The sequence below is a fragment of the Rhipicephalus sanguineus genome, chromosome 4 (assembly GCF_013339695.2).
Source record: "Rhipicephalus sanguineus isolate Rsan-2018 chromosome 4, BIME_Rsan_1.4, whole genome shotgun sequence".
NCBI lineage: Eukaryota > Metazoa > Arthropoda > Arachnida > Ixodida > Ixodidae > Rhipicephalus > Rhipicephalus sanguineus.
In genome coordinates this window covers 106,681,713-106,692,801 of record NC_051179.1, presented here as the reverse complement: position 1 = coordinate 106,692,801, position 11,089 = coordinate 106,681,713, and the positions used below count along the sequence as shown (strand labels likewise).

Sequence of the window (11,089 nt, the reverse complement as noted above, 5' to 3'; positions counted from 1 at the left end):
ATACATTATTAGAGATTACTACCAATCCATGAAATAATAAATAAGAATAAAGAAATACATCATTTTGAACTAGTAAATAGATATAAGACTGTCGGTAAAGGAACCAGGTGGGAAATATAATCAGTGCACAAAGTATCAGTAAGTCAGTCTACAAATGTCACCAATGTCGCGTTTACAAATGTCGCCGGGCTTCACCCTGTGCTTTGACCTTGTTCTTTCTTCGCAATAGCAGCTGCGCTACGTACGCCATTCTTGACTAATAAACTTTTCTTGGAAAAAGGGCGAGCTCTGGCCAACTAGCTCATGCGATTGGTTATTAATAAGCAATGGTGCATGAGCTTTGAACGTAGTAGGACATGTGAAAATACCTGAATTAGTTTCTGTCTAAACACTTTTACATGTGTATTCACTTACTTGGAAGAATGATAAGATTTTATTTATTAAGTATAGATCATTATTATACATGTCTTATTTTCACTGAAGAAGTGACACTGGCCGATGGAACGCGGTGTGAATACCAAATGTACATTGCGAACCATGTAGGCAATTGTGGCAGTTGGCGAGTAGCGCGGATGCCTCACCCATTTCAAGGCAAGGACAAGGAGCCAAACCAACGGGCAGGATTATTACAGGAGTACTTACTCCTGTAATAAACGATGCACAGTCATCACCAATGCATAGGTATGTATGTACCCAAGCAACGCGCTTAGGCACATACATACATACATACATACATACATACATACATACATACATACATACATACATACATACATACATACATAGAATTTCTGTATAGTTTTGTAGAGTTGGCTTTTCGATATTAAGTTGGTGAAGCGCGTTCCGTACTGGTATTTTTTCTGATTGTTTGGGGGATAAAATAGAAATGTTTTGTTATGGCAGAAATATTCCGCATACACTAAGCCATGCTTTTAGGGAACATGACCCTTTTAATTTACAACAACGACGTCTATAAGGCATTTGTTTTGAACATACCATTGAATAGTTAAATAAAATGATAATAAAAGCTACAATTCGGTTGCTGCCAGCATAACTAATCTGCCTAGCACAACTCCTGAGCAGGCCTCAGCAATACAGTATCACGTTCGAGGAAAATCACTTAGCTGCATGGAGCACTGACTTCACAAGCTTCGTCGCAACCAACCGGCTCGCTGTCGTTTTTTGGCGATGCAAGGGCCCGGTCAGCTGTTCATCTTGGCGCTCGTTCTCATCACAACGTGTTAACCGAGAGGCTCGCTTCAAGTCCAGCAGATGACGCCCTGCACTGCCGCCGCCGACTAAATCGACGATAATTGACGCCTTGTAAAAAAAAAAAAAAACATCGCGAGATAGATAACGACGGGTTGTTCAGATAAGACGACGGCAATTTGCACCTAGCTTGGACCCTACGAGCGACGGTAAGAGATGTCTCAGCGCTGACGCACATGTCAGACCGGAAGCGGATAGTACGCTCTAAGAAAATGAATACTTGATAATACGCTCGTATGATGTTGTAGATGCAATAAAGAGGCAGATGAGTTCATTTAAAAAACCTTCCTTTATAATGTTGGCTTGCCATATTAAGCGAAGAAAATTCCGTCCCCACGCCTGCATCAGGAATGTGTATAAACTTTAGGAGCACTTTAGGGGCCCGGGCTGTCGTATGCTGTAGTCGTCTCAAGTAGCTTGCGTAACGCTGGCAAAACCACGTATAAAAACAGAAAGAAGAGGAAGCAAACAAGGTACTCATATGAGGAACATCGCAAACTTGGTAACCAATCAATCATCTCGCTTAAACCGACACACCGAACATTGGGCAGTTCCGCGATCAGGCACAAACTATGGTCTTCAAATACTTTCCTACTGTCTTCCCTCCACACTAAATAAATGTAAACTATGCGATGAAAACATACGTTATGTTCCTAAAAACGCATTGCTTCAACTAATATTATGAATGTCAACCTTGCTTTTGTGTTTCTTGAAAATGTGTGTTTCTTGCTGATGTTTATCACTTTGCTTTGTGCATTTCTATTTTAATACTGCAACAAGTGCAAATACTTGTCATGTTGCTGCTGTTATTGTACGGGGAGGCGGGACCAGTCAAGCTGCCTATATGCAGCTTTTATCCCGCCATCCTTGCTGTTTATACATGTTTTGTAACTATGTGGCCATAAACTTCAACTTTAAGTAGAGAGAGAAAGAAAGCGAAAAAATAGGAAGAAAATAGAAGTAAAGACAGAAAAAACGACAAGAAACTGGAAAAGAGAAGAGAGGAGGAAAGAAAGAGAAAACCAAAGAGAAATAAAGAAGGCCACCCAGCAGCGCTCTTCCTTCAGGCTTGGCACCTCTAGCGTGAAGCTGCCATAATTTTTTTCTAAGCAAGTCGTACAGGTTCTCATTGCACTTTCTTGCTCCAAACGTGTGTGTGCAATTTTCTCGTAAACGATTTAACATAACATGAAGGACTTTAACACAAACGCAAACTATTTTAACATAGACCTAAATCTAAGCACACGGTGTTCCTCGCATTTCGCCTCCGTCGAAGCGGGGCAGCCGCTTCGACTGAGGCAGCCGCTTCGACGGAGGCAAAGTGTATGTTGGACAGACCGGAGCCGCGGCCGGCAATCGAACCCTCGAGCTTAGCGCTGCCCCGCTTCAATCGAACCCTCGGGCGCTCGAGCTGCTAAGCTCGAGCGCCCTCGAGCTTAGCAGCGCGACTCTTTGCGTACCAAGCTACAACGGCGGGGATCGGTAAAAGTGGTTTACCACAACCCACTAACCTGCGGCAAAGTGTATGTCGGACAGACCGGACGCCGTCTACATGACGACTGCGGAGGCACAAATAACACGTGTCAGCTGCTAACAGCCCCTGGCAACTTGGCTGCCCACTTCAAGCAGTGCAAATAGTCTCCCAAACATGACAGCACCAAAAACATTGTCATAGAAGAAAAAAAAAAGCTACAGTTGAGCGAGAAATGTGGGAAGTGCTGGCGGATAGCCCAGGAAAAAAAGAAGTGCGTAAGCGCACCGTCTATTATGCTCACCGTGGCTGAGGTCAGTTTTGCGAGGACCAATGGGTGCACGTGAACTCTGCTGTTCCTGAACGCAGCACCTTCACTCGTCCCTATATTGTCTATCTTGCAATGCTCCATACCCTCAGTTTGTATATAAACGTTTCTTAGCTCTGTTAAACAGCTGGTATTTTGCTCCATGTACGTCCACTGGTCGTTTCTTCGTCGTCATTTAGTCTAGCAACTGTTATACGAAGTGCAGTTCAACATGAACACCTAAGTGTCTTGCTTCGTTCACACTTAGTCCACTTGAATCGCTCTAATGTCGGTTCATTTACTCATATTATGATTCTCACGTCTGTCGATACAGTCGCTCAGCCTTGCATCAATGTATATACATTGAATAAGTCTACATTCAAGGGCATCAAGAGTGAATTACTCTTGAATCAGTTTAACTTACGTTGATTCACTTTCAATTGGCTTGTAATTTGCACTAATGACTTGAGATTATGAAACCTGTATTTAAGGACATAAGAATTTAGGTACCATTCCTGTTCGCGACGCCGCCGGACGCCGCATCTTTCGACCAATGAGCCGTGATGAGGCTTTCGCAATGCAAATATCTTACGCCACGTGCTCCCATAGCATAGCACAAGCAAGCGGAAGATTCAATGCCATATATTCTTATTCGTTCTACGTACCTGAAAGCTTTTACTGTGTAAGCACTAAATATATAAAAAATTCTCGAACACGAGGTGTAGCTGGAGTTCCAGCGAGGGCTCGTGTTGAAGAATTTTAAGCGCTGATCACTTGAGGGCCCCGAGCTGCCGTATAATATAATAATATAACTGTTGGGGTTTAAAGGGACCGACAACTGATTTTCCTAGACCAATTTTTTTGCGGCGCGACAGAAGGATCACCCTTCGCAGAGTTTGTAGCTGCAGTAGTTAATCCCAAAAGCACGTAGTTATTTTACAAGCAGTATTCTTTTATTTGAAAGGCTCTAAACACGGGGCTTTCCTCCAGCAACGCTGAAAATGATAGCGATGCCGCCAGCCTTTCTCGCGATTTGTGAAAGATATCGCTGTTCTGCTTTCGCAGGAGTTCCTGTAACTATGCTTAACCACCTTTATTTATAGCTTTTGAACTATTTTTGAAAATAATAAGCTGTTACAATGAGATGATGTCGCATTATACCAGATGCTCGGAAAAGGGGACTTTTGTATGGCATGCGACGGCTTCACCTACCCATTAACCCGTTCCGACTCTACTGGCGCCTCTGCGAACGCGAGCGTCCAAAAACCGTACAGAATCCTTTTGTGTTCGACGGCTAGGTGCCTGGGGACAGAATCTCTAGGGATTTTTGATCGTGGCGCTGTCACTTCGTAGCGGAGCTTTTTGAAACGCAGCTTCGCCGACCGGCGTCGACGCATCTGAGCTCGAACAAGTCCGAGCGTTTATTTCACGGTGTAAGGAAGTATTTTTCTGACACCGTGGTTCGTCTCTGTACCGACAACGATGACCGCGAGTCGTGAAGCTTTTGTTTCGACAGCGTGGTACGGGAACCGGAGCCCCGTAACGATTTTGCCAACAATTACTGTGCATTGCGTGTGCTTAGCGCCTGTAGGAATACCAGCGTTTTTATTATACACTACTGGTATACAGCCAGTGCATAGAGGATTGTTTTGTCACGATCCCGCTATGTCTTATCCGTATAGAAATAGTACCGTTTCCTCAACCCTTCTGTGCATCGTCGGCACATGTCTAACTGCAACTGCAGTGATAGTTGTAGAATTAATAAATGTTTTATGCTATATAAATGTAATTAGTAATACCTGGAAAAGATTTCCTCGTAAAATATACGGAGCAGTAATCGCCTATGGCTTAGGTGCTCTAGTAAGCAATTTAATTACCGATGTTGCCAAGTATAGTATGGGAAGACTGCGTCCGCACTTTTTTGACGTGAGTAAGCCAGTTTGATATGAATCTTATTGTCCCTGGAATACAACTGCAAACACCAACATTGCCTATTACGTATGTTGATCGAACAATGACAAATATATTCTCAAAAATGCGCATCTATCTTTCATGTCGGGCCACTCTTCTTTCGCAGCATTCACTGCAATGTTTATTATCCTATATTATCCTATATCTTCATTACCGAACTCCGAGAAAACCTCACAATACGGTTCCCGTTAAGATCGTTTTTGAACGTGCAGCTTTTCTGCTCTCAAATTACGTGGCCTAGTCGCGCATGCATTACCGACAGCACCATTGGAGTGATGTCTTGTGTGGTCTAATGCAAGGTTACTTATGTGCTGTCCTTGTATATCTAGCTTGTTCTACTTGGGGAAAATCAACAAGAGAAGCACAAACTGAAAAGGTGGACCGTTACCGGCATCGAAGTGAGATACCGCAGCCCAGGAACAAACAGCAGAAAAGAAACTGAACAATAAAATTTTAATTTTTTTTTATATTTTCCTTTTGGTTTTTTTCCTTTGGTCTTTCACTTCATGGCTTTTCCACACTGTGTCTCCATAATGCCTTGCAGGTAGACGTCTGTAAAAAAAAAGCAATGATAAAAACTTAAAATATACAATGCAGTAGAAAAAAATTCTCGATACAAAGAATACATTCGAAAGACAGTAGAGCACATTTACATTACAAGAAACACAAGTATTAGAGAACATAAAAGCAATTTCAATTTTTGGGGGCCTTTGGAATGACTAGCTTTAGATCATGATCAGCGTTTCTGTTATAATATTTACGCTTTCTAGAAGTCTTGGTTGTTGGTACAGCAGCAATCAATTGCTCTTGACACCGTTGATAGCCACTTTTTGGTTGAAACGATAGCCATTGAAAAGGCCCCACTCTTTCGCGGTTGCACAAGTCCAAAGAGAAATCTGGTATCTCGATTAGAGACACATTGAAATATTTGTTGAGCAATTCATGCTTCTTACTGTTAAGAGTAACGCTTTTCATTTCAATTAGTAGATCACAGAAGAGTATCAATGTAAGTGCATACCGCACCTTCCAACACAATATCTATAAATGTATATACAAAACAAGGGATAATGTTGTTTTTGAGACCATCAGCAACTTGCATACACATCTCAGAAGTGGCACCATAAGTGCGCACATACCTTATAATGCCAAAAATCTTATTTCTTTGATACCCTTTTCCTGTATTACTTAGGCAAGGCATATGTGTAATGCAATCAATAGTCGCCTCAAAAATGCAATTCTTTACTCTATTAATGCAGATTGCTTCTACATTTTTGAAAATGCAGTCAACTAGCTTAGGAGTCACGATTGTAGATGGGTGAACTGTGAATTTGATGGCATTGAAATTAACCAATGTGCACTCTGCAACCAAGCACTTTTCAAAATACACACTTGACTCTGGAAATATGAAAGTGACCGATGGAAAAATTCGATCTTAAAAATGCTTCCAAAACCGAGGAGGCCGCAAAACGGCACTTTTTCAAACTCACAGCTACCTAAGATGCGATAGTCAGATTGGTTATCAACTATTCTATTAATTAATCCAGTGAGAGCCGCTGCATTTATCGTGCTGTTTTGAAATTTTAATGTTATTGCATCAGTCATGTCGGCACTCGAAAGGTTACCCAGCACTGGTTGCGGTTCGTTATCACCTAAAATAGACAATCTTTAGTCACAAGCTCATTGACATTGGAGTTACGTTAAAATATTTCAATCAATATACAGTTTATTGCATCAAACAGATTACGCACTTTATGTACTTGATCAACGGTGTTCCTCTGCTGTTCACAGCAACATTCTTGCTGCATGTTAGAAACTCGAGTGATCGTACCATCCGCAATGTTTGCTGCCATTCCACCGTGTTAATAGAGGATGGGTTAGTGACTGCTTCATTAGCAAGCATGTTCATCATAGTTACCGCTATCGATGATGAGGACTGCACTGCTGTTACCTCCGAAGAAGGAACATCTTTTCTTTCTAGAATTTTTCGTGCCATTTGGAAACCAAACGAACGACTGCGCGCCTATTTGTAGTTAGGTAGCGAAACGTATGCACGTTTCTATGCGAAGAAGCGCATATACGTGCCACTAAGTCAATCGCGTTATCGTTACTATCCCAGTCTCCCTTGAGCGTTAGGGATTCCAAATTCTGCACGTCGCAGTGGGACAAGGTATGTAGCCCGAGCTGATACACAGCCACTTTATCTTATCGCCGCACAACGAAATCAGAGAGGTCGCGTCTGGATTTATATTAGGGTCTTTAAACGCCACGTCCGAATGAGTAATGTTGCTATCCGTCATTAGAGCATACTTTAGCGACTCGGCTTGCCTGTTAGTAAGCGACATGCTATAACTTAAGACACGGCGACTTTGAATCACGCAACGGAGCATTGGCCGTTGTAAGTGATGGGTCCACGTTACAAAACTCTACCAAATGCGTTGAATTCGTTTCAACAACACAGTTAGCAAAAACCGTAAATTTATGGGAGCGCGCTACGGGACCGAAGCCGCACAGACGCCGTAATGCCCGCATGCTGTAGCGCGCTTCAACGGTTCCCAACCTGTCTCCAAACAGAATTTTGTTAGCGGCATGATGAGTAGTTACATTTACTGTGATTGGTCTTTGGTCAGTGCGGTTATGTTCTACAATTCACAACGTCCCGTACCACAGCGATTTCGTTGTTGCAGCATTAAAACTTTGAACGCACTACTTGTTTGTTCGGAATTTGCGCCGCGACGTCGACGTTCTACACCCACGAAAGCTCGCGCGCAAGAACACTGCAAGGCGCACGGTCAAGGCCGCTGTTGCGACGGAATACTATCTGATGCTATCGTCTTTCATGAGGAGCGTGGCTTCGACGGCGGTTAGATTCCGCGCTTTTCCCAACAAGGTGCAGCCTTGCAGCGTCGACATCGTCACAGGCTCGCCGGCTCCTGCCAAAGGATTGTACGGTAAGTTTCAGCAACTTCATTGATCTATTGTGTCAGGAAGTTGCATATCCACGAAACACCGACCCACCCCATGCCCGTGCGCCTGCTTTTTATTTTTTTGGCGGGCTTCTTCGCTGTAAATCTCGGGCGAGTTGTTTGATCATGTTCAGCCATCGTGTTTCTTTCTGGTCATGCAGCTGGGCTGCAGAGCTGCGGGCTTTGTTTGTTACGTTGTTTAAACGCTCCAAGAGCCTATATATTAATTGATGGGTCGGTGTGGTGGTGATTCGCGTCGTGTATAGTGTCACTATTAACGGAGTGCTAATTTCTCTTGCTTATATATCAAAAGTGCGATCAGAGATGACATCCGCGCTACACGGGGAAAAAAAAATTCAGACGGTTCGGCTGCGCACGCTACTACGGAATATAGGGCAAAATGATATTTTCGGGGACGAAATTAACCATTTTCATGCAGCATGTTCATTAAGTACACTGCAGATCGCGATGTCGTTGCTAAAGTGTTGTTTTATTACGCTATAAAGGCGTTTATTTCCTCGCGTACAAATGACTTGACCTCGGCGAGCAAGCCCGAGTGATCAGAAATGGCCGACAAGCCAGCGAGGTCGCCGTCGCGTGATGGAGGTCGACGGGTCAGCAACCGCTGCCGGCGCAGCTCCTCGTAGCTTTGACAGAGCGTGATCACCTCTGTCACGGTACGAGGGTTCTTGGCGAGCAGCATGGTGAAGGCATCGTCGTCGATGCCTTTCATAACGTGTCGGATCTTGTCAGACTCAGACATGGTTACGTCGGCCTTCTTGCACAAGTCGAGGACGTCTTCGATGTAGCTGGTAAACGACTCACCGGTCTGCTGAGCTCGTTCACGCAAACGCTGTTCGGCTTGCAGTTTACGTACGGCAGGTCGGCCAAACACGTTGATGATGGCGGTCTTGAAATCAGACCACGTGAGGAAATCGGTTGCGTGGTTGTTGTACCACAGGCTGGCCACACCCGCGAGGTAGAAAACCAGGTTGCTCAGCTTTCCTGCCTCGTCCCATTTGTTGGGTACGCTCACGCGCTCGTATATCGCGAGCCAGTCCTCCACGTCAGTGCCATACGCGCCGGTGAATATAGGAGGGTCGCGGATGCGGGGGGAACCGGAGCATGGTGTCGGTACAGAGGGAAGCGTTTGCTGGGCGGCGTCTTGAGGCATGGTAGAGGGCACGGTACGGGATCGAAGCGCCAGGGGCATCGAACGGACCGAAGCTGGTTGGACGGCGCAGCACTCTCCACCAAATTATAAAGGCGTTTATTGACGGCACTAGTCGACGAAGCACAACGGCGACAGTCAAGACAGAGCGCGGACTCTGAGCGCGAGGAGCGTGCTGTCTGAGAAGAGCCGAAGGGGACGACCCACTAGAGAGCGCCCGAGAGGGCGACCCATTACATAGACTTCCAACGCTTCGCTACAACGCACATAACACGCATAGTCGTTCACAGCGGGCTAATAATGCATACAGTGTTATTACGTTGGGTAGCCTGTACTAATAGCAAACCGGATGCTACAATTCTACCTTCCTGTCTTTCTCTCATTTTATTATCTCCCTCTCTCTCGATTTCTCGCTCTTCCTCTGTCGCCGCGGAGCTCTCAAAAATTTCTCTCTGGTGAGCTGCGGTTGTCACAGCACGACTATTTTCGTTGGGGCATCGTATATCAGTTACAACCAGGGGCGTAGCCAAGGGGGGGGGTTGGGGGGGTTCAAACCCCCCCCCGAAATTTTTCAATTTTGCTTGCGTGTATATACACGCGCACATACAAACGCACGCACAAACATAGATAAAGTATGGTTGAACCCCCCCCGAAAAAAATTTCTGGCTACGCCTCTGGTTACAACGCTGGTGAAACCGAGGCGCTGGAGATGCGCAGCGTGTCAGTCGGCACTAAAGTTTGTAGATTTTTCCCTGTTCTTTCTTAAGTACCGACAACCATTGAAGCGCCGCCGACGAATCTCATTGGCTAACGCTCGTTTTCGGTAGCCATGTTCTTCCTAACGCTTTCCCAGCACCCGGTGAAACGCGTCCCCCATTCACTAATGACAAGGAGTTGACGGTAGGAGAAAGGCGCGTCGCGGTAGCATATTGTCAGCTGAAAGATGCGTGGCTAATGTACTTAGATGCACATGGCTTTGTAAATCTTCCAAGTTAGGAAGAAAATGGCGGCAGACGCCAGCTGCGCGTGAGAGAGGGCCGAGAAAGGAGGCAGTTGTCGGTACTTAAGTAAAAAGGAAAAATCTAGGGACTTTAGTCGGCACGGATAGGATATCTTGATCGCACTGCGCCGACGTCCCGGCGAATACCAATCGTGCTTGGAAGGAACACGCTTTAGGATCGCCGCGGGGTGTAAAAGTAATACGTTTAGTTCTGGTTAGAGATTGTAGGGATGTACTACGTGAATGAGTATCTGACTGAGAGTGTGTCACTGCGGGAGCAGGGGTTAAAGAGCCTGCGTCGTTATCACATTTTTGAACGCGTCAAATGTGCAGAAGTGGGGGTGGGTATGCCTGCAAATGAATTCTGTATACATCAGTGAGTAAAGGTGAATGTGGCTGAATGGGCAGTTGAACTATATTCCAAAATAATTTTTAGTATACAGTCTTACTGAACATGCATTTGTTAAGCTCATTTCGGGTGTTTTCTTGCATAATGATTGAGTAGCTACTAAACATGAAGGAGTTTTGGTAAAGTAGAGCATATCCCTGAACATTGTCCCTGTTTCGTAAAATGCTTAAACAGTATAATGACATGTCGATCGTTCGTTTCTGATCGTGAAATTCCGAGCAAGCGCCCGAACCCGAGCACGAGCCCCCTCCAATTTCACTGATAATTTCAAATTTCAGCGCCGTTTCTAAAAAGCCTCCCCCCCCCCCCCCCGCGCTTCCCTCTGCGCACCCTGACAAGAGCCCTGGCACACACGCACCACGTCCATGCAACACTGGCCTTCTTGAATCCAATCCAATCCTGCTCAGCTGCCCGATTACGGCCCGATTCCTAAGCGCCTGCGCCTGAAATCTGTCATCTTTTCTTTTTTCTTTTTGTCTCATAATGATCGCGCCCCTACCTTGGCGCACGCCACCCATTACGATTTTC

General features: G+C 45.1%; 1 pseudogene; it reads left to right on the top strand.

Annotated features, from left to right (window-relative positions):
• Nucleotides 1-3,036: 3,036 nt before the first annotated feature.
• Nucleotides 3,037-5,210, top strand: LOC119391481 (phospholipid phosphatase 1-like; annotated as a pseudogene).
• Nucleotides 5,211-11,089: the final 5,879 nt, after the last annotated feature.